Source organism: Sarcophilus harrisii, chromosome 3 (genome assembly GCF_902635505.1).
Source record: "Sarcophilus harrisii chromosome 3, mSarHar1.11, whole genome shotgun sequence".
NCBI classification, from domain to species: Eukaryota; Metazoa; Chordata; class Mammalia; order Dasyuromorphia; family Dasyuridae; genus Sarcophilus; species Sarcophilus harrisii.
In genome coordinates this window covers 85125805-85130920 of record NC_045428.1, presented here as the reverse complement: position 1 = coordinate 85130920, position 5116 = coordinate 85125805, and positions in this window count along the sequence as shown.

The window sequence follows — 5116 nt, the reverse complement described above, 5'->3', positions numbered from 1 at the left end:
CCCCTGTCCTAGCGAGTAATTCCACTGAGGCTGAGGGGTGCTCTGTGGGAAAACCCAGAGCTCCAGCACCGACATATGTATCATTATCTAAAACACTGCTGTGTGGTGGTGAAAATCATTTCCCTCAAACGTCTGGGTTTCATGCCCAGGGTTTGCTAATTTGTACTAACCACATGGTATTGCAAATAGGCTCTCTTCAAGAACATTTTAAAATATATCAGATGTGACAGGTCTCTAGCATTTTATGGAAACTGGAATCCTGCGTTTTCTATGCTGCTGTTCTAAAAGAACAAACAGTGCCCTTGAAAATAAGATTTGTTTTATTCCTTTTTTACAGCCTGAGCTGCTTTCTAGGATGACTGGGGAGGGACTGATTTTATCTTTTATGGATTTCCTTTACCAATAGCAACAATAAAACATTGCTAGTTATCTTCCTTTTTCAACAGGATGATGATGTATTTTGCAGATATTCATTAAAAGGTTTTTAAAAATAAACAACATAGAGGAGGGGATTTTCATGTATTTTAGGTTAGCATAGGGGTCACAGATTGTAATCTGAACTGAATTAATGACTTTGGACTAAGAACTGTGTAACTGTAATCCATTATTATGGTTTTGGACCAGATCTTTAATTTATTCATTCATGTAGGAAACTCTCACATGAGAGTGAGAAAATTCTCTCCACTGATTCAGATTGGCACATGATCTCTTCAAATTACCTTGTATTTTAAAAATAGTTTATATGTTGAATCTACCATTAGGTTAAGCTTTTTAAGCTTAACTTTCAAATCTTAACAAAAATTTTTTTAACAATTTTAACAAAAATTTCTTGTTCTTTATATCTCCAACATCTAGCACAATTCCTTAAACATAACAAATACTTAGAAAATCATTAAATTGTACATATTCTTTGATCTAGTTGTATCACAGGCCTCTATCCCAAAGAGATCAAGGAAAAAAGGAAAGATCTTATATGTACAAAAATATTTATAGCATCTCTTTTTGCTGGAGACTAAGTGGGTGCCCATCAACTGGGAAATGAATGAACAAATTATAGAATACTGATAAACAAAACTGAAAATGAAAAACAAAAACAAAATGAAACAAACTGAAAGAAACAATTAAAAAGATAGTTTCAGAGAAACTTGGGAAGATTTGTATGAACTGATACAGATAGAAGTGAGCAAAACCAGGAGAACAATTCTTAAAATAACAACTTTGTAAAGACAAACAACTTTAAAAGACTTGAGTCCTCTGAATAAGGCAATTACTAACCATGATTCCAAAAGATCAGTGATGTGACCCAATTTCTGAAAAAGGATAGGGGATAAGACAGACATTTGGAGGGTTGGCCAATGTGGGAATTTGTTTGGCTTAACTGTGAATATTTGTTTTAAAATATATATATAGGAAAGGGAGGTGAAAGGAAGAGAAAATAAATGTTTATTAATTGAGAAAATAAAATTTTTAAATACTTTGAAATGTTGAATTTCATTGAATTGAATTGAACTCAACTACTATACTCAACTGCTATATAAATGTGAATCATAATTGTTATTATTACTACTTAATAATGTTCTGGGGATTTTGTTTTGTGAAGTGTCCCAGAAATGTGTTAATACTTCTTGCCCTAAAAATATTCTATCTTTTCATTCTATACAACATTATTTAGACTACCTCTACGAATTTTTAAGTCTGCTAAAATGATGTCAATCTTGATGCCTTCCGCTTATATATCTGAAATTGCAGAGTGACACAGTAGAAAAATGCTGAAAAACTCAGTTTGCATGAACACAGCTAAATCAGTTAAACATTGTTAGCTTCAGTTTCTTTCATCATCTGTAAATGAGGAAGATGATAATAATATTTGTACTACCTACCTCACAGAGTTGTTTTGAGGAAATTGCTTTGCGTACCACAAAGCATCATGGAAATTTAAGCTATGACATAAAGTCTTCAAAGTTAGCTTATTCATCTAAATGTACCTTGAAATACAACTATTCCATCTATTCTGTATGTATTGTATAGATCTCTGGGCAAAAGGGTATGTCACTCTGGCCAGGAGCCTGCTCTTGAAGGTGACACAGGCAGCCTACCCTGCTTGGAAGAGACTTTCAGATGGGGGTTTCTTCCCTTCCTGCTCTTTTTGATCCCTCATCTGTTTCCTCTCCTCTGCTCAGGTTTCATTAGGAGTCTTTAACAACCTTCAGACCACCACTGTCCTAGAGAGTAATTCCTTGGAAGCTGCCCCTAAATATATATACAGTCTTCTCCATTAGAATGTAAGGTCCTTTTTTTTATATCTCCTATTGTATAGCACAATGCTTCCCCACAATGCTTGTGGATTGATTGAATGACAAAGAAAAAGCAATAGCATTTATCTTCAAAAAACGTGCTCTATCAGCTCCCAATTCCCAATCATCATCAAAGCAGGCTCCATGAAAGTGTCCACTCTGGGTGATGAACTTGCAGAGAATCTATGAATTACACTATGAATTTTTAAGCTGCTAAATTGATGTCACTCTCAATGCATTCAGCCTGTTTATCCAATATTGCAGTGACAGGGTAGAAAAACATCGTCTTGCCTGCAGAATTTACTGTTTGCATGAACATGGCTAAATCAGTTAAACACTGTTAGCTCTGAGACCAGGGTTTGGGAGAGGCCTTTCTCTGCCTTGCCCAGGGATCAAATCTATGGTTTTGTCAGCAAGGATTGTTCCCTTAAACTAATCAGTTGCAGACCTTGCAAAAATAATGCACAGATAGTGGAACAAACTTGCAAAAAAAAAAAGTACTTGTTAAGATCCCACGGCCAAGGACAAGAACTGGGAAGCAGGCCCACATATAATGACTCCCAGTTCAACATCCATCTGGCCATCTTTAATGACTCCATTCCTCTGTGTATGTTTTGTCTGGCCCAAGGAGAGGGAGAGCTTACTCATGGATGGAACTGCCCCTCTTGCCTCTTAATACAATTGGATGCATGATAACTCAGGTATTGGGTATCTCAAAAGTGTTAGTGCAGTCTTAAGTTTAATAACAGATTAAAAAAACAAAGACACCCTGTATATACTAAAGTATATAGTAAAGTCCATGTGTCCAAACCAATGCATTAAATTAGCCGGCACATCTGCAGACTGAGAGATGAGCCATGCCAAATCTGAGAAAAAGCTTCACTTGAGGTTTATTTAAAAAATGAAGTCAAATGAAAAGAATATGGGGAAAGGGCTTTAATTCAGAGAAAAAGCAGGTCCTGTAGCCAATCTTTATTTAGGGAGGAACTTGTAAATGACACATTTTTTCATATTGGCATATATTTATTCACTTAGTCTCCAACAGACTAGATTTCAAGGCCAAATGTATATAGTTACATAAATATGTATTATGTATATTTATTTATGTATATATGCATTTGTATACATAAATGTATATATACAAGGTCTTGTCACACATTTAACCACTAGTAGCTTAAATACCTTTAATAGATGAAAAAGGTATGAAGACTTTAAGGCTAGGATATGTATGTTTATTATGTGTGTGTAACTACATCTAGATGTGTATTATAAATGTTGCATTGAGGTACCAATATGTATCAAAAGAAGATATTTCTGAACAAGGATTTTTGCTACATCAGTGAAACTAATGGTAAAGTGTAAAATATATTATGTCTATATACATACAATGTAATATTTAAGTATACAGTATACATACACACATATAAGTATATATACATGTGTATTTATATATGTTTATATATGTATGTATATTATATACATATCTCTATGTTTGTTACTCTGTGTATTGTGCATAATCCTTTTCACTAGACCTATGGTCACTGATAAATAATCTCCCTCCATCAATAAACATCAATACTTGATCTATAAGTTACAGGATAAGAAAAGCATGCTGGGGTTCTGGGAGATTTAAAGATTTTTTTGTCCAGGGTCATTCAGTATGTGTCAGAAGCAGGACAACTCTTTATCCACTTCATCACATGGTCTCTCATACATATGGATATATAGCCCAGCAATGCTATGTGGACACCGTCCCAGAACCCCTCATTACTGATGGTCTGGATTCCTGGGAAGGTCTGTGTGATGCTTTCGGAACCATTTGTAAAGTCTCCTGGGAGAAAGATGCCAGAAACAGAGGAACAAGCAGGCAGTATATTCAGAATTCATGTGACAATCTCTCTTAAGGCCAGATGGAAAAGAGCACATTTAACCAGGTATTCTGTTTCCCCAGATCTTCCATACAGAGAGGCTGTAACTGTCTGTTACATTACTCCTGTTGGGGCTAATGGGGGTGTCTTGCTGTACCCAGGAGGGCAATGACTGGTGAACTAAATAAACTGAGAGCCTCTCAGAGACAGTCTCCTTCTCCCCTGGCTCTGAGTCAGAGAAAGACATCTCCCTTCTAATTAGGTAGTTCCTCTGAGGTCTACCTCTCCCTCCCTTCTTCCCATGCAGGGGAAGCACTCTAAGCAGAAAAAGTCCTTGTTTCTGCAGTCAGAAGTATTTGATTCTGACCATTATTATATCTAATGTACTGTACTATTCCACCCTTTGTTCTCCTCCCCTCCTTCTGTTATTGTATTTTCTTCTACATAGAACAAATTAGAGACACTATCCCTTATTTAAGAAGCAACTAAGTGGTGCAATAGATACAGTGGAGAGAGGTGACAGTGAATAAAGGGGAGATAAAGATGGGGTTGAATAGACACTTCATTTAACCCCTATTTGTCTCAGGTTCTCAATAGTAAAATGGAAGCATTCTAGAGAAGAAAATAGGAAACCACTCTAGTATCTTTGCCAAGAAAACCCCATGACAAGCCCATGAGATCACAAAGACTCCAACTCAACTGAATGGCTCAATAACAACAATTCCTTATTGAATAATCAATGTTAGCAGAGAAAAAAGAAGTTTGAGGAAACTGGTCAGTCTGGGCAAAGCTAAAGATGCATGCAGTTTCCAGCTTTGAGACATGGAAGAGGAAACATCAGAATAATCACTTCTAACCCACCTCCTTCCCTTCTGTCAGAAATCACAAATGTTTGATGTAAATCTTCTTGCATTATAGCTTTGCTTCTCTGAGTTCTAAGCTCTTCAAGTGCAG